Source organism: Bos taurus, chromosome Y, assembly GCF_002263795.3.
Source record: "Bos taurus isolate L1 Dominette 01449 registration number 42190680 breed Hereford chromosome Y, ARS-UCD2.0, whole genome shotgun sequence".
Taxonomy (NCBI): Eukaryota; Metazoa; Chordata; class Mammalia; order Artiodactyla; family Bovidae; genus Bos; species Bos taurus.
This window is the reverse complement of record NC_082638.1, coordinates 14248151-14271231: the sequence shown is the minus strand read 5'-3', so window position 1 is coordinate 14271231 and position 23081 is coordinate 14248151.

Sequence of the window (23081 nt, the reverse complement as noted above, 5' to 3'; positions counted from 1 at the left end):
GACCCTCCTGAGCTTGCCTCGCGGCCACGGCACGCACCTCGCCTGGGGCCTCCCCTGGTGCACGGCGCCGTCCAACGCCGCCGAGCCAACATCTCCTTCCCTGCACCGGTCGCGGCTGCGGGTAGCACTTGCTGAAGACACCGGCAAATGCGCCTGTGCCTACCCCTCGGGCGCTGCGCTGAACCAGTCGAGGTCCTGCCCTTGGGAGCAACCTCAACACGACCTCCTGAGGCCACCTCTCGCTCTCTGCCCTGAAGCCGTGTGCGTGCTGCCCACGGTCAGACCTCGAGAAACCCTCCTGAGGGCGCATCTCGGTCCCTGCACAGAGACAGGATGGGCCGTGCCCTCGTTCAATCACCCGGGGAACACTGCTGAGCCCGCATCTTGGTCCCCGCGCTGAACCTGTCCGGGATCCTACCCCCAGGAAATACTCCTGAAGCTGCATCTCGGTCCCTGTCCTGAACTGGTCTAGGTCTGGCCTTTGTTTGATTCGCCCAGCACAGACTCCTGAGCCCCCATCTCTGTGCCTGCCCTGAAGGAGGCTGGGTCCCGCCCACGGCCCGGCGACGACAAACACTCCTGAGCCCACCGCCCCGGGCCTGCACTGAACCAGGCTGGCTCCTTCCTGTCCGTGGGCAAGACCCTGACAAACACTCCTGAGCCCACCGCCCGATGCCTGCACTGAAGCAGGCTGGCTCCTGCCTTCGTTCAAGCACCTGGCAAAGACACCACCGGGAGCCTCCAGCTCGCTCCCTTCCCGCCCACTTCGCTGTGTCCCGCCCTTGGTCCCTCGCCGGGACAAAGCCCTGATCCCGCAGTTCACTCCGGGCACTGAACCCGCCTCGGGGGCTTGGCGTGCTTCAAGGCCCCGAGAAACACATCGGGCTCGGCGCACGGAAGAAGCAGTCTAGAGCTTGCCCTTCTTGGACTCCCGCGACACACGCGCCTGAGCCCACAGCTGCGTGCCCGCCCTGAACTCGGATGGATGCTGCCCTTGGGCAACCCTCCCCGCCTCCAACACAAAACGCACCTCCCTGCGTGTCCATCTTGGTCCCTCCACTCAACCTCGGTGGTTTCTGCCTCTGGCCAAGGCCCCCAACAAACAATCCTGAGTCGAAATTGGCTCCCTGTCCCCGAACGACGGTGAGTCCTCCCCTTGTTCAACCCCCCGGGAAACACTGCTGCGCCCTCACCTCAAGCGCTGCATAAAAGCAGGCTGGGTCCCGCCCTTTCTGAGGCGCCCGTGTAAACTCCTGAGCCCCGTCTCGGTCACTGAACGTAACCAGTCGAGGTCCTGCCCTAGTGCGGGCCCCTAGCACAGTCTCCCGACCCCACCTCTCGGCCCCTGCAGTCACGCGGGCGTTCCTGGGACTTTGCATAGTCGAGTCCCGGGAACATAATCCTGAGCGCGCGTCTCAGGCCCTGCCCCGAAGCAGGCTGGGTCCTTCCCACGATCAAGCCCCGAGAAGCATTCCTGAGCCCACATCGGGTTCCCTGCCCTCAATCAGGCTAGGTCCTGCCCTTGGACCGACCCCCGGCAAACACTCCTGAGCCGGCGTCGGTCGCTCCCCTCAACTGGCCGGTGCCCGGCGCGTCTTCCGGACCCTAACAAGCACTCCGGAGCCAACCCCTCGGTCCCTGCACGGGACGAGGCTAGGTCCCGCTCGGCGTCAGTCCCCCGACAGACCCTCCTGAGCTTGCCTCGCGGCCACGGCACGCACCTCGCCTGGGGCCTCCCCTGGTGCACGGCGCCGTCCAACGCCGCCGAGCCAACATCTCCTTCCCTGCACCGGTCGCGGCTGCGGGTAGCACTTGCTGAAGACACCGGCAAATGCGCCTGTGCCTACCCCTCGGGCGCTGCGCTGAACCAGTCGAGGTCCTGCCCTTGGGAGCAACCTCAACACGACCTCCTGAGGCCACCTCTCGCTCTCTGCCCTGAAGCCGTGTGCGTGCTGCCCACGGTCAGACCTCGAGAAACCCTCCTGAGGGCGCATCTCGGTCCCTGCACAGAGACAGGATGGGCCGTGCCCTCGTTCAATCACCCGGGGAACACTGCTGAGCCCGCATCTTGGTCCCCGCGCTGAACCTGTCCGGGATCCTACCCCCAGGAAATACTCCTGAAGCTGCATCTCGGTCCCTGTCCTGAACTGGTCTAGGTCTGGCCTTTGTTTGATTCGCCCAGCACAGACTCCTGAGCCCCCATCTCTGTGCCTGCCCTGAAGGAGGCTGGGTCCCGCCCACGGCCCGGCGACGACAAACACTCCTGAGCCCACCGCCCCGGGCCTGCACTGAACCAGGCTGGCTCCTTCCTGTCCGTGGGCAAGACCCTGACAAACACTCCTGAGCCCACCGCCCGATGCCTGCACTGAAGCAGGCTGGCTCCTGCCTTCGTTCAAGCACCTGGCAAAGACACCACCGGGAGCCTCCAGCTCGCTCCCTTCCCGCCCACTTCGCTGTGTCCCGCCCTTGGTCCCTCGCCGGGACAAAGCCCTGATCCCGCAGTTCACTCCGGGCACTGAACCCGCCTCGGGGGCTTGGCGTGCTTCAAGGCCCCGAGAAACACATCGGGCTCGGCGCACGGAAGAAGCAGTCTAGAGCTTGCCCTTCTTGGACTCCCGCGACACACGCGCCTGAGCCCACAGCTGCGTGCCCGCCCTGAACTCGGATGGATGCTGCCCTTGGGCAACCCTCCCCGCCTCCAACACAAAACGCACCTCCCTGCGTGTCCATCTTGGTCCCTCCACTCAACCTCGGTGGTTTCTGCCTCTGGCCAAGGCCCCCAACAAACAACCCTGAGTCGAAATTGGCTCCCTGTCCCCGAACGACGGTGAGTCCTCCCCTTGTTCAACCCCCCGGGAAACACTGCTGCGCCCTCACCTCAAGCGCTGCATAAAAGCAGGCTGGGTCCCGCCCTTTCTGAGGCGCCCGTGTAAACTCCTGAGCCCCGTCTCGGTCACTGAACGTAACCAGTCGAGGTCCTGCCCTTGTGCGGGCCCCTAGCACAGTCTCCCGACCCCACCTCTCGGCCCCTGCAGTCACGCGGGCGTTCCTGGGACTTTGCATAGTCGAGTCCCGGGAACATAATCCTGAGCGCGCGTCTCAGGCCCTGCCCCGAAGCAGGCTGGGTCCTTCCCACGATCAAGCCCCGAGAAGCATTCCTGAGCCCACATCGGGTTCCCTGCCCTCAATCAGGCTAGGTCCTGCCCTTGGACCGACCCCCGGCAAACACTCCTGAGCCGGCGTCGGTCGCTCCCCTCAACTGGCCGGTGCCCGGCGCGTCTTCCGGACCCTAACAAGCACTCCGGAGCCAACCCCTCGGTCCCTGCACGGGACGAGGCTAGGTCCCGCTCGGCGTCAGTCCCCCGACAGACCCTCCTGAGCTTGCCTCGCGGCCACGGCACGCACCTCGCCTGGGGCCTCCCCTGGTGCACGGCGCCGTCCAACGCCGCCGAGCCAACATCTCCTTCCCTGCACCGGTCGCGGCTGCGGGTAGCACTTGCTGAAGACACCGGCAAATGCGCCTGTGCCTACCCCTCGGGCGCTGCGCTGAACCAGTCGAGGTCCTGCCCTTGGGAGCAACCTCAACACGACCTCCTGAGGCCACCTCTCGCTCTCTGCCCTGAAGCCGTGTGCGTGCTGCCCACGGTCAGACCTCGAGAAACCCTCCTGAGGGCGCATCTCGGTCCCTGCACAGAGACAGGATGGGCCGTGCCCTCGTTCAATCACCCGGGGAACACTGCTGAGCCCGCATCTTGGTCCCCGCGCTGAACCTGTCCGGGATCCTACCCCCAGGAAATACTCCTGAAGCTGCATCTCGGTCCCTGTCCTGAACTGGTCTAGGTCTGGCCTTTGTTTGATTCGCCCAGCACAGACTCCTGAGCCCCCATCTCTGTGCCTGCCCTGAAGGAGGCTGGGTCCCGCCCACGGCCCGGCGACGACAAACACTCCTGAGCCCACCGCCCCGGGCCTGCACTGAACCAGGCTGGCTCCTTCCTGTCCGTGGGCAAGACCCTGACAAACACTCCTGAGCCCACCGCCCGATGCCTGCACTGAAGCAGGCTGGCTCCTGCCTTCGTTCAAGCACCTGGCAAAGACACCACCGGGAGCCTCCAGCTCGCTCCCTTCCCGCCCACTTCGCTGTGTCCCGCCCTTGGTCCCTCGCCGGGACAAAGCCCTGATCCCGCAGTTCACTCCGGGCACTGAACCCGCCTCGGGGGCTTGGCGTGCTTCAAGACCCCGAGAAACACATCGGGCTCGGCACACGGAAGAAGCAGTCTAGAGCTTGCCCTTCTTGGACTCCCGCGACACACGCGCCTGAGCCCACAGCTGCGTGCCCGCCCTGAACTCGGATGGATGCTGCCCTTGGGCAACCCTCCCCGCCTCCAACACAAAACGCACCTCCCTGCGTGTCCATCTTGGTCCCTCCACTCAACCTCGGTGGTTTCTGCCTCTGGCCAAGGCCCCCAACAAACAACCCTGAGTCGAAATTGGCTCCCTGTCCCCGAACGACGGTGAGTCCTCCCCTTGTTCAACCCCCCGGGAAACACTGCTGCGCCCTCACCTCAAGCGCTGCATAAAAGCAGGCTGGGTCCCGCCCTTTCTGAGGCGCCCGTGTAAACTCCTGAGCCCCGTCTCGGTCACTGAACGTAACCAGTCGAGGTCCTGCCCTAGTGCGGGCCCCTAGCACAGTCTCCCGACCCCACCTCTCGGCCCCTGCAGTCACGCGGGCGTTCCTGGGACTTTGCATAGTCGAGTCCCGGGAACATAATCCTGAGCGCGCGTCTCAGGCCCTGCCCCGAAGCAGGCTGGGTCCTTCCCACGATCAAGCCCCGAGAAGCATTCCTGAGCCCACATCGGGTTCCCTGCCCTCAATCAGGCTAGGTCCTGCCCTTGGACCGACCCCCGGCAAACACTCCTGAGCCGGCGTCGGTCGCTCCCCTCAACTGGCCGGTGCCCGGCGCGTCTTCCGGACCCTAACAAGCACTCCGGAGCCAACCCCTCGGTCCCTGCACGGGACGAGGCTAGGTCCCGCTCGGCGTCAGTCCCCCGACAGACCCTCCTGAGCTTGCCTCGCGGCCACGGCACGCACCTCGCCTGGCGCCTCCCCTGGTGCACGGCGCCGTCCAACGCCCCCGAGCCAACATCTCCTTCCCTGCACCGGTCGCGGCTGCGGGAAGCACTTGCTGAAGACACCGGCAAATGCGCCTGTGCCTACCCCTCGGGCGCTGCGCTGAACCAGTCGAGGTCCTGCCCTTGGAAGCAACCTCAACACGTCCTCCTGAGGCCACCTCTCGCTCTCTGCCCTGAAGCCGTGTGCGTGCTGCCCACGGTCAGACCTCGAGAAACCCTCCTGAGGGCGCATCTCGGTCCCTGCACAGAGACAGGATGGGCCGTGCCCGCGTTCAATCACCCGGGGAACACTGCTGAGCCCGCATCTTGGTCCCCGCGCTGAACCTGTCCGGGATCCTACCCCCAGGAAATACTCCTGAAGCTGCATCTCGGTCCCTGTCCTGAACTGGTCTAGGTCTGGCCTTTGTTTGATTCGCCCAGCACAGACTCCTGAGCCCCCATCTCTGTGCCTGCCCTGAAGGAGGCTGGGTCCCGCCCACGGCCCGGCGACGACAAACACTCCTGAGCCCACCGCCCCGGGCCTGCACTGAACCAGGCTGGCTCCTTCCTGTCCGTGGGCAAGACCCTGACAAACACTCCTGAGCCCACCGCCCGATGCCTGCACTGAAGCAGGCTGGCTCCTGCCTTCGTTCAAGCACCTGGCAAAGACACCACCGGGAGCCTCCAGCTCGCTCCCTACCCGCCCACTTCGCTGTGTCCCGCCCTTGGTCCCTCGCCGGGACAAAGCCCTGATCCCGCAGTTCACTCCGGGCACTGAACCCGCCTCGGGGGCTTGGCGTGCTTCAAGACCCCGAGAAACACATCGGGCTCGGCGCACGGAAGAAGCAGTCTAGAGCTTGCCCTTCTTGGACTCCCGCGACACACGCGCCTGAGCCCACAGCTGCGTGCCCGCCCTGAACTCGGATGGATGCTGCCCTTGGGCAACCCTCCCCGCCTCCAACACAAAACGCACCTCCCTGCGTGTCCATCTTGGTCCCTCCACTCAACCTCGGTGGTTTCTGCCTCTGGCCAAGGCCCCCAACAAACAACCCTGAGTCGAAATTGGCTCCCTGTCCCCGAACGACGGTGAGTCCTCCCCTTGTTCAACCCCCCGGGAAACACTGCTGCGCCCTCACCTCAAGCGCTGCATAAAAGCAGGCTGGGTCCCGCCCTTTCTGAGGCGCCCGTGTAAACTCCTGAGCCCCGTCTCGGTCACTGAACGTAACCAGTCGAGGTCCTGCCCTTGTGCGGGCCCCTAGCACAGTCTCCCGACCCCACCTCTCGGCCCCTGCAGTCACGCGGGCGTTCCTGGGACTTTGCATAGTCGAGTCCCGGGAACATAATCCTGAGCGCGCGTCTCAGGCCCTGCCCCGAAGCAGGCTGGGTCCTTCCCACGATCAAGCCCCGAGAAGCATTCCTGAGCCCACATCGGGTTCCCTGCCCTCAATCAGGCTAGGTCCTGCCCTTGGACCGACCCCCGGCAAACACTCCTGAGCCGGCGTCGGTCGCTCCCCTCAACTGGCCGGTGCCCGGCGCGTCTTCCGGACCCTAACAAGCACTCCGGAGCCAACCCCTCGGTCCCTGCACGGGACGAGGCTAGGTCCCGCTCGGCGTCAGTCCCCCGACAGACCCTCCTGAGCTTGCCTCGCGGCCACGGCACGCACCTCGCCTGGGGCCTCCCCTGGTGCACGGCGCCGTCCAACGCCGCCGAGCCAACATCTCCTTCCCTGCACCGGTCGCGGCTGCGGGTAGCACTTGCTGAAGACACCGGCAAATGCGCCTGTGCCTACCCCTCGGGCGCTGCGCTGAACCAGTCGAGGTCCTGCCCTTGGGAGCAACCTCAACACGACCTCCTGAGGCCACCTCTCGCTCTCTGCCCTGAAGCCGTGTGCGTGCTGCCCAGGGTCAGACCTCGAGAAACCCTCCTGAGGGCGCATCTCGGTCCCTGCACAGAGACAGGATGGGCCGTGCCCTCGTTCAATCACCCGGGGAACACTGCTGAGCCCGCATCTTGGTCCCCGCGCTGAACCTGTCCGGGATCCTACCCCCAGGAAATACTCCTGAAGCTGCATCTCGGTCCCTGTCCTGAACTGGTCTAGGTCTGGCCTTTGTTTGATTCGCCCAGCACAGACTCCTGAGCCCCCATCTCTGTGCCTGCCCTGAAGGAGGCTGGGTCCCGCCCACGGCCCGGCGACGACAAACACTCCTGAGCCCACCGCCACGGGCCTGCACTGAACCAGGCTGGCTCCTTCCTGTCCGTGGGCAAGACCCTGACAAACACTCCTGAGCCCACCGCCCGATGCCTGCACTGAAGCAGGCTGGCTCCTGCCTTCGTTCAAGCACCTGGCAAAGACACCACCGGGAGCCTCCAGCTCGCTCCCTACCCGCCCACTTCGCTGTGTCCCGCCCTTGGTCCCTCGCCGGGACAAAGCCCTGATCCCGCAGTTCACTCCGGGCACTGAACCCGCCTCGGGGGCTTGGCGTGCTTCAAGACCCCGAGAAACACATCGGGCTCGGCGCACGGAAGAAGCAGTCTAGAGCTTGCCCTTCTTGGACTCCCGCGACACACGCGCCTGAGCCCACAGCTGCGTGCCCGCCCTGAACTCGGATGGATGCTGCCCTTGGGCAACCCTCCCCGCCTCCAACACAAAACGCACCTCCCTGCGTGTCCATCTTGGTCCCTCCACTCAACCTCGGTGGTTTCTGCCTCTGGCCAAGGCCCCCAACAAACAACCCTGAGTCGAAATTGGCTCCCTGTCCCCGAACGACGGTGAGTCCTCCCCTTGTTCAACCCCCCGGGAAACACTGCTGCGCCCTCACCTCAAGCGCTGCATAAAAGCAGGCTGGGTCCCGCCCTTTCTGAGGCGCCCGTGTAAACTCCTGAGCCCCGTCTCGGTCACTGAACGTAACCAGTCGAGGTCCTGCCCTTGTGCGGGCCCCTAGCACAGTCTCCCGACCCCACCTCTCGGCCCCTGCAGTCACGCGGGCGTTCCTGGGACTTTGCATAGTCGAGTCCCGGGAACATAATCCTGAGCGCGCGTCTCAGGCCCTGCCCCGAAGCAGGCTGGGTCCTTCCCACGATCAAGCCCCGAGAAGCATTCCTGAGCCCACATCGGGTTCCCTGCCCTCAATCAGGCTAGGTCCTGCCCTTGGACCGACCCCCGGCAAACACTCCTGAGCCGGCGTCGGTCGCTCCCCTCAACTGGCCGGTGCCCGGCGCGTCTTCCGGACCCTAACAAGCACTCCGGAGCCAACCCCTCGGTCCCTGCACGGGACGAGGCTAGGTCCCGCTCGGCGTCAGTCCCCCGACAGACCCTCCTGAGCTTGCCTCGCGGCCACGGCACGCACCTCGCCTGGGGCCTCCCCTGGTGCACGGCGCCGTCCAACGCCGCCGAGCCAACATCTCCTTCCCTGCACCGGTCGCGGCTGCGGGTAGCACTTGCTGAAGACACCGGCAAATGCGCCTGTGCCTACCCCTCGGGCGCTGCGCTGAACCAGTCGAGGTCCTGCCCTTGGGAGCAACCTCAACACGACCTCCTGAGGCCACCTCTCGCTCTCTGCCCTGAAGCCGTGTGCGTGCTGCCCAGGGTCAGACCTCGAGAAACCCTCCTGAGGGCGCATCTCGGTCCCTGCACAGAGACAGGATGGGCCGTGCCCTCGTTCAATCACCCGGGGAACACTGCTGAGCCCGCATCTTGGTCCCCGCGCTGAACCTGTCCGGGATCCTACCCCCAGGAAATACTCCTGAAGCTGCATCTCGGTCCCTGTCCTGAACTGGTCTAGGTCTGGCCTTTGTTTGATTCGCCCAGCACAGACTCCTGAGCCCCCATCTCTGTGCCTGCCCTGAAGGAGGCTGGGTCCCGCCCACGGCCCGGCGACGACAAACACTCCTGAGCCCACCGCCCCGGGCCTGCACTGAACCAGGCTGGCTCCTTCCTGTCCGTGGGCAAGACCCTGACAAACACTCCTGAGCCCACCGCCCGATGCCTGCACTGAAGCAGGCTGGCTCCTGCCTTCGTTCAAGCACCTGGCAAAGACACCACCGGGAGCCTCCAGCTCGCTCCCTTCCCGCCCACTTCGCTGTGTCCCGCCCTTGGTCCCTCGCCGGGACAAAGCCCTGATCCCGCAGTTCACTCCGGGCACTGAACCCGCCTCGGGGGCTTGGCGTGCTTCAAGACCCCGAGAAACACATCGGGCTCGGCACACGGAAGAAGCAGTCTAGAGCTTGCCCTTCTTGGACTCCCGCGACACACGCGCCTGAGCCCACAGCTGCGTGCCCGCCCTGAACTCGGATGGATGCTGCCCTTGGGCAACCCTCCCCGCCTCCAACACAAAACGCACCTCCCTGCGTGTCCATCTTGGTCCCTCCACTCAACCTCGGTGGTTTCTGCCTCTGGCCAAGGCCCCCAACAAACAACCCTGAGTCGAAATTGGCTCCCTGTCCCCGAACGACGGTGAGTCCTCCCCTTGTTCAACCCCCCGGGAAACACTGCTGCGCCCTCACCTCAAGCGCTGCATAAAAGCAGGCTGGGTCCCGCCCTTTCTGAGGCGCCCGTGTAAACTCCTGAGCCCCGTCTCGGTCACTGAACGTAACCAGTCGAGGTCCTGCCCTAGTGCGGGCCCCTAGCACAGTCTCCCGACCCCACCTCTCGGCCCCTGCAGTCACGCGGGCGTTCCTGGGACTTTGCATAGTCGAGTCCCGGGAACATAATCCTGAGCGCGCGTCTCAGGCCCTGCCCCGAAGCAGGCTGGGTCCTTCCCACGATCAAGCCCCGAGAAGCATTCCTGAGCCCACATCGGGTTCCCTGCCCTCAATCAGGCTAGGTCCTGCCCTTGGACCGACCCCCGGCAAACACTCCTGAGCCGGCGTCGGTCGCTCCCCTCAACTGGCCGGTGCCCGGCGCGTCTTCCGGACCCTAACAAGCACTCCGGAGCCAACCCCTCGGTCCCTGCACGGGACGAGGCTAGGTCCCGCTCGGCGTCAGTCCCCCGACAGACCCTCCTGAGCTTGCCTCGCGGCCACGGCACGCACCTCGCCTGGGGCCTCCCCTGGTGCACGGCGCCGTCCAACGCCGCCGAGCCAACATCTCCTTCCCTGCACCGGTCGCGGCTGCGGGTAGCACTTGCTGAAGACACCGGCAAATGCGCCTGTGCCTACCCCTCGGGCGCTGCGCTGAACCAGTCGAGGTCCTGCCCTTGGGAGCAACCTCAACACGACCTCCTGAGGCCACCTCTCGCTCTCTGCCCTGAAGCCGTGTGCGTGCTGCCCAGGGTCAGACCTCGAGAAACCCTCCTGAGGGCGCATCTCGGTCCCTGCACAGAGACAGGATGGGCCGTGCCCTCGTTCAATCACCCGGGGAACACTGCTGAGCCCGCATCTTGGTCCCCGCGCTGAACCTGTCCGGGATCCTACCCCCAGGAAATACTCCTGAAGCTGCATCTCGGTCCCTGTCCTGAACTGGTCTAGGTCTGGCCTTTGTTTGATTCGCCCAGCACAGACTCCTGAGCCCCCATCTCTGTGCCTGCCCTGAAGGAGGCTGGGTCCCGCCCACGGCCCGGCGACGACAAACACTCCTGAGCCCACCGCCACGGGCCTGCACTGAACCAGGCTGGCTCCTTCCTGTCCGTGGGCAAGACCCTGACAAACACTCCTGAGCCCACCGCCCGATGCCTGCACTGAAGCAGGCTGGCTCCTGCCTTCGTTCAAGCACCTGGCAAAGACACCACCGGGAGCCTCCAGCTCGCTCCCTTCCCGCCCACTTCGCTGTGTCCCGCCCTTGGTCCCTCGCCGGGACAAAGCCCTGATCCCGCAGTTCACTCCGGGCACTGAACCCGCCTCGGGGGCTTGGCGTGCTTCAAGACCCCGAGAAACACATCGGGCTCGGCACACGGAAGAAGCAGTCTAGAGCTTGCCCTTCTTGGACTCCCGCGACACACGCGCCTGAGCCCACAGCTGCGTGCCCGCCCTGAACTCGGATGGATGCTGCCCTTGGGCAACCCTCCCCGCCTCCAACACAAAACGCACCTCCCTGCGTGTCCATCTTGGTCCCTCCACTCAACCTCGGTGGTTTCTGCCTCTGGCCAAGGCCCCCAACAAACAACCCTGAGTCGAAATTGGCTCCCTGTCCCCGAACGACGGTGAGTCCTCCCCTTGTTCAACCCCCCGGGAAACACTGCTGCGCCCTCACCTCAAGCGCTGCATAAAAGCAGGCTGGGTCCCGCCCTTTCTGAGGCGCCCGTGTAAACTCCTGAGCCCCGTCTCGGTCACTGAACGTAACCAGTCGAGGTCCTGCCCTAGTGCGGGCCCCTAGCACAGTCTCCCGACCCCACCTCTCGGCCCCTGCAGTCACGCGGGCGTTCCTGGGACTTTGCATAGTCGAGTCCCGGGAACATAATCCTGAGCGCGCGTCTCAGGCCCTGCCCCGAAGCAGGCTGGGTCCTTCCCACGATCAAGCCCCGAGAAGCATTCCTGAGACCACATCGGGTTCCCTGCCCTCAATCAGGCTAGGTCCTGCCCTTGGACCGACCCCCGGCAAACACTCCTGAGCCGGCGTCGGTCGCTCCCCTCAACTGGCCGGTGCCCGGCGCGTCTTCCGGACCCTAACAAGCACTCCGGAGCCAACCCCTCGGTCCCTGCACAGGACGAGGCTAGGTCCCGCTCGGCGTCAGTCCCCCGACAGACCCTCCTGAGCTTGCCTCGCGGCCACGGCACGCACCTCGCCTGGCGCCTCCCCTGGTGCACGGCGCCGTCCAACGCCCCCGAGCCAACATCTCCTTCCCTGCACCGGTCGCGGCTGCGGGAAGCACTTGCTGAAGACACCGGCAAATGCGCCTGTGCCTACCCCTCGGGCGCTGCGCTGAACCAGTCGAGGTCCTGCCCTTGGAAGCAACCTCAACACGTCCTCCTGAGGCCACCTCTCGCTCTCTGCCCTGAAGCCGTGTGCGTGCTGCCCACGGTCAGACCTCGAGAAACCCTCCTGAGGGCGCATCTCGGTCCCTGCACAGAGACAGGATGGGCCGTGCCCGCGTTCAATCACCCGGGGAACACTGCTGAGCCCGCATCTTGGTCCCCGCGCTGAACCTGTCCGGGATCCTACCCCCAGGAAATACTCCTGAAGCTGCATCTCGGTCCCTGTCCTGAACTGGTCTAGGTCTGGCCTTTGTTTGATTCGCCCAGCACAGACTCCTGAGCCCCCATCTCTGTGCCTGCCCTGAAGGAGGCTGGGTCCCGCCCACGGCCCGGCGACGACAAACACTCCTGAGCCCACCGCCCCGGGCCTGCACTGAACCAGGCTGGCTCCTTCCTGTCCGTGGGCAAGACCCTGACAAACACTCCTGAGCCCACCGCCCGATGCCTGCACTGAAGCAGGCTGGCTCCTGCCTTCGTTCAAGCACCTGGCAAAGACACCACCGGGAGCCTCCAGCTCGCTCCCTACCCGCCCACTTCGCTGTGTCCCGCCCTTGGTCCCTCGCCGGGACAAAGCCCTGATCCCGCAGTTCACTCCGGGCACTGAACCCGCCTCGGGGGCTTGGCGTGCTTCAAGACCCCGAGAAACACATCGGGCTCGGCGCACGGAAGAAGCAGTCTAGAGCTTGCCCTTCTTGGACTCCCGCGACACACGCGCCTGAGCCCACAGCTGCGTGCCCGCCCTGAACTCGGATGGATGCTGCCCTTGGGCAACCCTCCCCGCCTCCAACACAAAACGCACCTCCCTGCGTGTCCATCTTGGTCCCTCCACTCAACCTCGGTGGTTTCTGCCTCTGGCCAAGGCCCCCAACAAACAACCCTGAGTCGAAATTGGCTCCCTGTCCCCGAACGACGGTGAGTCCTCCCCTTGTTCAACCCCCCGGGAAACACTGCTGCGCCCTCACCTCAAGCGCTGCATAAAAGCAGGCTGGGTCCCGCCCTTTCTGAGGCGCCCGTGTAAACTCCTGAGCCCCGTCTCGGTCACTGAACGTAACCAGTCGAGGTCCTGCCCTTGTGCGGGCCCCTAGCACAGTCTCCCGACCCCACCTCTCGGCCCCTGCAGTCACGCGGGCGTTCCTGGGACTTTGCATAGTCGAGTCCCGGGAACATAATCCTGAGCGCGCGTCTCAGGCCCTGCCCCGAAGCAGGCTGGGTCCTTCCCACGATCAAGCCCCGAGAAGCATTCCTGAGCCCACATCGGGTTCCCTGCCCTCAATCAGGCTAGGTCCTGCCCTTGGACCGACCCCCGGCAAACACTCCTGAGCCGGCGTCGGTCGCTCCCCTCAACTGGCCGGTGCCCGGCGCGTCTTCCGGACCCTAACAAGCACTCCGGAGCCAACCCCTCGGTCCCTGCACGGGACGAGGCTAGGTCCCGCTCGGCGTCAGTCCCCCGACAGACCCTCCTGAGCTTGCCTCGCGGCCACGGCACGCACCTCGCCTGGGGCCTCCCCTGGTGCACGGCGCCGTCCAACGCCCCCGAGCCAACATCTCCTTCCCTGCACCGGTCGCGGCTGCGGGTAGCACTTGCTGAAGACACCGGCAAATGCGCCTGTGCCTACCCCTCGGGCGCTGCGCTGAACCAGTCGAGGTCCTGCCCTTGGGAGCAACCTCAACACGACCTCCTGAGGCCACCTCTCGCTCTCTGCCCTGAAGCCGTGTGCGTGCTGCCCAGGGTCAGACCTCGAGAAACCCTCCTGAGGGCGCATCTCGGTCCCTGCACAGAGACAGGATGGGCCGTGCCCTCGTTCAATCACCCGGGGAACACTGCTGAGCCCGCATCTTGGTCCCCGCGCTGAACCTGTCCGGGATCCTACCCCCAGGAAATACTCCTGAAGCTGCATCTCGGTCCCTGTCCTGAACTGGTCTAGGTCTGGCCTTTGTTTGATTCGCCCAGCACAGACTCCTGAGCCCCCATCTCTGTGCCTGCCCTGAAGGAGGCTGGGTCCCGCCCACGGCCCGGCGACGACAAACACTCCTGAGCCCACCGCCACGGGCCTGCACTGAACCAGGCTGGCTCCTTCCTGTCCGTGGGCAAGACCCTGACAAACACTCCTGAGCCCACCGCCCGATGCCTGCACTGAAGCAGGCTGGCTCCTGCCTTCGTTCAAGCACCTGGCAAAGACACCACCGGGAGCCTCCAGCTCGCTCCCTTCCCGCCCACTTCGCTGTGTCCCGCCCTTGGTCCCTAGCCGGGACAAAGCCCTGATCCCGCAGTTCACTCCGGGCACTGAACCCGCCTCGGGGGCTTGGCGTGCTTCAAGACCCCGAGAAACACATCGGGCTCGGCGCACGGAAGAAGCAGTCTAGAGCTTGCCCTTCTTGGACTCCCGCGACACACGCGCCTGAGCCCACAGCTGCGTGCCCGCCCTGAACTCGGATGGATGCTGCCCTTGGGCAACCCTCCCCGCCTCCAACACAAAACGCACCTCCCTGCGTGTCCATCTTGGTCCCTCCACTCAACCTCGGTGGTTTCTGCCTCTGGCCAAGGCCCCCAACAAACAACCCTGAGTCGAAATTGGCTCCCTGTCCCCGAACGACGGTGAGTCCTCCCCTTGTTCAACCCCCCGGGAAACACTGCTGCGCCCTCACCTCAAGCGCTGCATAAAAGCAGGCTGGGTCCCGCCCTTTCTGAGGCGCCCGTGTAAACTCCTGAGCCCCGTCTCGGTCACTGAACGTAACCAGTCGAGGTCCTGCCCTTGTGCGGGCCCCTAGCACAGTCTCCCGACCCCACCTCTCGGCCCCTGCAGTCACGCGGGCGTTCCTGGGACTTTGCATAGTCGAGTCCCGGGAACATAATCCTGAGCGCGCGTCTCAGGCCCTGCCCCGAAGCAGGCTGGGTCCTTCCCACGATCAAGCCCCGAGAAGCATTCCTGAGCCCACATCGGGTTCCCTGCCCTCAATCAGGCTAGGTCCTGCCCTTGGACCGACCCCCGGCAAACACTCCTGAGCCGGCGTCGGTCGCTCCCCTCAACTGGCCGGTGCCCGGCGCGTCTTCCGGACCCTAACAAGCACTCCGGAGCCAACCCCTCGGTCCCTGCACGGGACGAGGCTAGGTCCCGCTCGGCGTCAGTCCCCCGACAGACCCTCCTGAGCTTGCCTCGCGGCCACGGCACGCACCTCGCCTGGGGCCTCCCCTGGTGCACGGCGCCGTCCAACGCCGCCGAGCCAACATCTCCTTCCCTGCACCGGTCGCGGCTGCGGGTAGCACTTGCTGAAGACACCGGCAAATGCGCCTGTGCCTACCCCTCAGGCGCTGCGCTGAACCAGTCGAGGTCCTGCCCTTGGGAGCAACCTCAACACGACCTCCTGAGGCCACCTCTCGCTCTCTGCCCTGAAGCCGTGTGCGTGCTGCCCAGGGTCAGACCTCGAGAAACCCTCCTGAGGGCGCATCTCGGTCCCTGCACAGAGACAGGATGGGCCGTGCCCTCGTTCAATCACCCGGGGAACACTGCTGAGCCCGCATCTTGGTCCCCGCGCTGAACCTGTCCGGGATCCTACCCCCAGGAAATACTCCTGAAGCTGCATCTCGGTCCCTGTCCTGAACTGGTCTAGGTCTGGCCTTTGTTTGATTCGCCCAGCACAGACTCCTGAGCCCCCATCTCTGTGCCTGCCCTGAAGGAGGCTGGGTCCCGCCCACGGCCCGGCGACGACAAACACTCCTGAGCCCACCGCCCCGGGCCTGCACTGAACCAGGCTGGCTCCTTCCTGTCCGTGGGCAAGACCCTGACAAACACTCCTGAGCCCACCGCCCGATGCCTGCACTGAAGCAGGCTGGCTCCTGCCTTCGTTCAAGCACCTGGCAAAGACACCACCGGGAGCCTCCAGCTCGCTCCCTTCCCGCCCACTTCGCTGTGTCCCGCCCTTGGTCCCTCGCCGGGACAAAGCCCTGATCCCGCAGTTCACTCCGGGCACTGAACCCGCCTCGGGGGCTTGGCGTGCTTCAAGACCCCGAGAAACACATCGGGCTCGGCACACGGAAGAAGCAGTCTAGAGCTTGCCCTTCTTGGACTCCCGCGACACACGCGCCTGAGCCCACAGCTGCGTGCCCGCCCTGAACTCGGATGGATGCTGCCCTTGGGCAACCCTCCCCGCCTCCAACACAAAACGCACCTCCCTGCGTGTCCATCTTGGTCCCTCCACTCAACCTCGGTGGTTTCTGCCTCTGGCCAAGGCCCCCAACAAACAACCCTGAGTCGAAATTGGCTCCCTGTCCCCGAACGACGGTGAGTCCTCCCCTTGTTCAACCCCCCGGGAAACACTGCTGCGCCCTCACCTCAAGCGCTGCATAAAAGCAGGCTGGGTCCCGCCCTTTCTGAGGCGCCCGTGTAAACTCCTGAGCCCCGTCTCGGTCACTGAACGTAACCAGTCGAGGTCCTGCCCTAGTGCGGGCCCCTAGCACAGTCTCCCGACCCCACCTCTCGGCCCCTGCAGTCACGCGGGCGTTCCTGGGACTTTGCATAGTCGAGTCCCGGGAACATAATCCTGAGCGCGCGTCTCAGGCCCTGCCCCGAAGCAGGCTGGGTCCTTCCCACGATCAAGCCCCGAGAAGCATTCCTGAGCCCACATCGGGTTCCCTGCCCTCAATCAGGCTAGGTCCTGCCCTTGGACCGACCCCCGGCAAACACTCCTGAGCCGGCGTCGGTCGCTCCCCTCAACTGGCCGGTGCCCGGCGCGTCTTCCGGACCCTAACAAGCACTCCGGAGCCAACCCCTCGGTCCCTGCACAGGACGAGGCTAGGTCCCGCTCGGCGTCAGTCCCCCGACAGACCCTCCTGAGCTTGCCTCGCGGCCACGGCACGCACCTCGCCTGGCGCCTCCCCTGGTGCACGGCGCCGTCCAACGCCCCCGAGCCAACATCTCCTTCCCTGCACTGGTCGCGGCTGCGGGAAGCACTTGCTGAAGACACCGGCAAATGCGCCTGTGCCTACCCCTCGGGCGCTGCGCTGAACCAGTCGAGGTCCTGCCCTTGGAAGCAACCTCAACACGTCCTCCTGAGGCCACCTCTCGCTCTCTGCCCTGAAGCCGTGTGCGTGCTGCCCACGGTCAGACCTCGAGAAACCCTCCTGAGGGCGCATCTCGGTCCCTGCACAGAGACAGGATGGGCCGTGCCCGCGTTCAATCACCCGGGGAACACTGCTGAGCCCGCATCTTGGTCCCCGCGCTGAACCTGTCCGGGATCCTACCCCCAGGAAATACTCCTGAAGCTGCATCTCGGTCCCTGTCCTGAACTGGTCTAGGTCTGGCCTTTGTTTGATTCGCCCAGCACAGACTCCTGAGCCCCCATCTCTGTGCCTGCCCTGAAGGAGGCTGGGTCCCGCCCACGGCCCGGCGACGACAAACACTCCTGAGCCCACCGCCCCGGGCCTGCACTGAACCAGGCTGGCTCCTTCCTGTCCGTGGGCAAGACCCTGACAAACACTCCTGAGCCCACCGCCCGATGCCTGCACTGAAGCAGGCTGGCTCCTGCCTTCGTTCAAGCACCTGGCAAAGACACCACCGGGAGCCTCCAGCTCGCTCCCTACCCGCCCACTTCGCTGTGTCCCGCCCTTGGTCCCTCGCCGGGACAAAGCCCTGATCCCGCAGTTCACTCCGGGCACTGAACCCGCCTCGGGGGCTTGGCGTGCTTCAAGACCCCGAGAAACACATCGGGCTCGGCGCACGGAAGAAGCAGTCTAGAGCTTGCCCTTCTTGGACTCCCGCGACACACGCGCCTGAGCCCACAGCTGCGTGCCCGCCCTGAACTCGGATGGATGCTGCCCTTGGGCAACCCTCCCCGCCTCCAACACAAAACGCACCTCCCTGCGTGTCCATCTTGGTCCCTCCACTCAACCTCGGTGGTTTCTGCCTCTGGCCAAGGCCCCCAACAAACAATCCTGAGTCGAAATTGGCTCCCTGTCCCCGAACGACGGTGAGTCCTCCCCTTGTTCAACCCCCCGGGAAACACTGCTGCGCCCTCACCTCAAGCGCTGCATAAAAGCAGGCTGGGTCCCGCCCTTTCTGAGGCGCCCGTGTAAACTCCTGAGCCCCGTCTCGGTCACTGAACGTAACCAGTCGAGGTCCTGCCCTTGTGCGGGCCCCTAGCACAGTCTCCCGACCCCACCTCTCGGCCCCTGCAGTCACGCGGGCGTTCCTGGGACTTTGCATAGTCGAGTCCCGGGAACATAATCCTGAGCGCGCGTCTCAGGCCCTGCCCCGAAGCAGGCTGGGTCCTTCCCACGATCAAGCCCCGAGAAGCATTCCTGAGCCCACATCGGGTTCCCTGCCCTCAATCAGGCTAGGTCCTGCCCTTGGACCGACCCCCGGCAAACACTCCTGAGCCGGCGTCGGTCGCTCCCCTCAACTGGCCGGTGCCCGGCGCGTCTTCCGGACCCTAACAAGCACTCCGGAGCCAACCCCTCGGTCCCTGCACGGGACGAGGCTAGGTCCCGCTCGGCGTCAGTCCCCCGACAGACCCTCCTGAGCTTGCCTCGCGGCCACGGCACGCACCTCGCCTGGGGCCTCCCCTGGTGCACGGCGCCGTCCAACGCCGCCGAGCCAACATCTCCTTCCCTGCACCGGTCGCGGCTGCGGGTAGCACTTGCTGAAGACACCGGCAAATGCGCCTGTGCCTACCCCTCAGGCGCTGCGCTGAACCAGTCGAGGTCCTGCCCTTGGGAGCAACCTCAACACGACCTCCTGAGGCCACCTCTCGCTCTCTGCCCTGAAGCCGTGTGCGTGCTGCCCAGGGTCAGACCTCGAGAAACCCTCCTGAGGGCGCATCTCGGTCCCTGCACAGAGACAGGATGGGCCGTGCCCTCGTTCAATCACCCGGGGAACACTGCTGAGCCCGCATCTTGGTCCCCGCGCTGAACCTGTCCGGGATCCTACCCCCAGGAAATACTCCTGAAGCTGCATCTCGGTCCCTGTCCTGAACTGGTCTAGGTCTGGCCTTTGTTTGATTCGCCCAGCACAGACTCCTGAGCCCCCATCTCTGTGCCTGCCCTGAAGGAGGCTGGGTCCCGCCCACGGCCCGGCGACGACAAACACTCCTGAGCCCACCGCCCCGGGCCTGCACTGAACCAGGCTGGCTCCTTCCTGTCCGTGGGCAAGACCCTGACAAACACTCCTGAGCCCACCGCCCGATGCCTGCACTGAAGCAGGCTGGCTCCTGCCTTCGTTCAAGCACCTGGCAAAGACACCACCGGGAGCCTCCAGCTCGCTCCCTTCCCGCCCACTTCGCTGTGTCCCGCCCTTGGTCCCTCGCCGGGACAAAGCCCTGATCCCGCAGTTCACTCCGGGCACTGAACCCGCCTCGGGGGCTTGGCGTGCTTCAAGACCCCGAGAAACACATCGGGCTCGGCACACGGAAGAAGCAGTCTAGAGCTTGCCCTTCTTGGACTCCCGCGACACACGCGCCTGAGCCCACAGCTGCGTGCCCGCCCTGAACTCGGATGGATGCTGCCCTTGGGCAACCCTCCCCGCCTCCAACACAAAACGCACCTCCCTGCGTGTCCATCTTGGTCCCTCCACTCAACCTCGGTGGTTTCTGCCTCTGGCCAAGGCCCCCAACAAACAACCCTGAGTCGAAATTGGCTCCCTGTCCCCGAACGACGGTGAGTCCTCCCCTTGTTCAACCCCCCGGGAAACACTGCTGCGCCCTCACCTCAAGCGCTGCATAAAAGCAGGCTGGGTCCCGCCCTTTCTGAGGCGCCCGTGTAAACTCCTGAGCCCCGTCTCGGTCACTGAACGTAACCAGTCGAGGTCCTGCCCTAGTGCGGGCCCCTAGCACAGTCTCCCGACCCCACCTCTCGGCCCCTGCAGTCACGCGGGCGTTCCTGGGACTTTGCATAGTCGAGTCCCGGGAACATAATCCTGAGCGCGCGTCTCAGGCCCTGCCCCGAAGCAGGCTGGGTCCTTCCCACGATCAAGCCCCGAGAAGCATTCCTGAGCCCACATCGGGTTCCCTGCCCTCAATCAGGCTAGGTCCTGCCCTTGGACCGACCCCCGGCAAACACTCCTGAGCCGGCGTCGGTCGCTCCCCTCAACTGGCCGGTGCCCGGCGCGTCTTCCGGACCCTAACAAGCACTCCGGAGCCAACCCCTCGGTCCCTGCACAGGACGAGGCTAGGTCCCGCTCGGCGTCAGTCCCCCGACAGACCCTCCTGAGCTTGCCTCGCGGCCACGGCACGCACCTCGCCTGGCGCCTCCCCTGGTGCACGGCGCCGTCCAACGCCCCCGAGCCAACATCTCCTTCCCTGCACTGGTCGCGGCTGCGGGAAGCACTTGCTGAAGACACCGGCAAATGCGCCTGTGCCTACCCCTCGGGCGCTGCGCTGAACCAGTCGAGGTCCTGCCCTTGGAAGCAACCTCAACACGTCCTCCTGAGGCCACCTCTCGCTCTCTGCCCTGAAGCCGTGTGCGTGCTGCCCACGGTCAGACCTCGAGAAACCCTCCTGAGGGCGCATCTCGGTCCCTGCACAGAGACAGGATGGGCCGTGCCCGCGTTCAATCACCCGGGGAACACTGCTGAGCCCGCATCTTGGTCCCCGCGCTGAACCTGTCCGGGATCCTACCCCCAGGAAATACTCCTGAAGCTGCATCTCGGTCCCTGTCCTGAACTGGTCTAGGTCTGGCCTTTGTTTGATTCGCCCAGCACAGACTCCTGAGCCCCCATCTCTGTGCCTGCCCTGAAGGAGGCTGGGTCCCGCCCACGGCCCGGCGACGACAAACACTCCTGAGCCCACCGCCCCGGGCCTGCACTGAACCAGGCTGGCTCCTTCCTGTCCGTGGGCAAGACCCTGACAAACACTCCTGAGCCCACCGCCCGATGCCTGCACTGAAGCAGGCTGGCTCCTGCCTTCGTTCAAGCACCTGGCAAAGACACCACCGGGAGCCTCCAGCTCGCTCCCTACCCGCCCACTTCGCTGTGTCCCGCCCTTGGTCCCTCGCCGGGACAAAGCCCTGATCCCGCAGTTCACTCCGGGCACTGAACCCGCCTCGGGGGCTTGGCGTGCTTCAAGACCCCGAGAAACACATCGGGCTCGGCGCACGGAAGAAGCAGTCTAGAGCTTGCCCTTCTTGGACTCCCGCGACACACGCGCCTGAGCCCACAGCTGCGTGCCCGCCCTGAACTCGGATGGATGCTGCCCTTGGGCAACCCTCCCCGCCTCCAACACAAAACGCACCTCCCTGCGTGTCCATCTTGGTCCCTCCACTCAACCTCGGTGGTTTCTGCCTCTGGCCAAGGCCCCCAACAAACAATCCTGAGTCGAAATTGGCTCCCTGTCCCCGAACGACGGTGAGTCCTCCCCTTGTTCAACCCCCCGGGAAACACTGCTGCGCCCTCACCTCAAGCGCTGCATAAAAGCAGGCTGGGTCCCGCCCTTTCTGAGGCGCCCGTGTAAACTCCTGAGCCCCGTCTCGGTCACTGAACGTAACCAGTCGAGGTCCTGCCCTTGTGCGGGCCCCTAGCACAGTCTCCCGACCCCACCTCTCGGCCCCTGCAGTCACGCGGGCGTTCCTGGGACTTTGCATAGTCGAGTCCCGGGAACATAATCCTGAGCGCGCGTCTCAGGCCCTGCCCCGAAGCAGGCTGGGTCCTTCCCACGATCAAGCCCCGAGAAGCATTCCTGAGCCCACATCGGGTTCCCTGCCCTCAATCAGGCTAGGTCCTGCCCTTGGACCGACCCCCGGCAAACACTCCTGAGCCGGCGTCGGTCGCTCCCCTCAACTGGCCGGTGCCCGGCGCGTCTTCCGGACCCTAACAAGCACTCCGGAGCCAACCCCTCGGTCCCTGCACGGGACGAGGCTAGGTCCCGCTCGGCGTCAGTCCCCCGACAGACCCTCCTGAGCTTGCCTCGCGGCCACGGCACGCACCTCGCCTGGGGCCTCCCCTGGTGCACGGCGCCGTCCAACGCCGCCGAGCCAACATCTCCTTCCCTGCACCGGTCGCGGCTGCGGGTAGCACTTGCTGAAGACACCGGCAAATGCGCCTGTGCCTACCCCTCGGGCGCTGCGCTGAACCAGTCGAGGTCCTGCCCTTGGGAGCAACCTCAACACGACCTCCTGAGGCCACCTCTCGCTCTCTGCCCTGAAGCCGTGTGCGTGCTGCCCAGGGTCAGACCTCGAGAAACCCTCCTGAGGGCGCATCTCGGTCCCTGCACAGAGACAGGATGGGCCGTGCCCTCGTTCAATCACCCGGGGAACACTGCTGAGCCCGCATCTTGGTCCCCGCGCTGAACCTGTCCGGGATCCTACCCCCAGGAAATACTCCTGAAGCTGCATCTCGGTCCCTGTCCTGAACTGGTCTAGGTCTGGCCTTTGTTTGATTCGCCCAGCACAGACTCCTGAGCCCCCATCTCTGTGCCTGCCCTGAAGGAGGCTGGGTCCCGCCCACGGCCCGGCGACGACAAACACTCCTGAGCCCACCGCCACGGGCCTGCACTGAACCAGGCTGGCTCCTTCCTGTCCGTGGGCAAGACCCTGACAAACACTCCTGAGCCCACCGCCCGATGCCTGCACTGAAGCAGGCTGGCTCCTGCCTTCGTTCAAGCACCTGGCAAAGACACCACCGGGAGCCTCCAGCTCGCTCCCTACCCGCCCACTTCGCTGTGTCCCGCCCTTGGTCCCTCGCCGGGACAAAGCCCTGATCCCGCAGTTCACTCCGGGCACTGAACCCGCCTCGGGGGCTTGGCGTGCTTCAAGACCCCGAGAAACACATCGGGCTCGGCGCACGGAAGAAGCAGTCTAGAGCTTGCCCTTCTTGGACTCCCGCGACACACGCGCCTGAGCCCACAGCTGCGTGCCCGCCCTGAACTCGGATGGATGCTGCCCTTGGGCAACCCTCCCCCCCTCCAACACAAAACGCACCTCACTGCGTGTCCATCTTGGTCCCTCCACTCAACCTCGGTGGTTTCTGCCTCTGGCCAAGGCCCCCAACAAACAACCCTGAGTCGAAATTGGCTCCCTGTCCCCGAACGATGGTGAGTCCTCCCCTTGTTCAAACCCTCGTTAAACACTGCTGCGCCC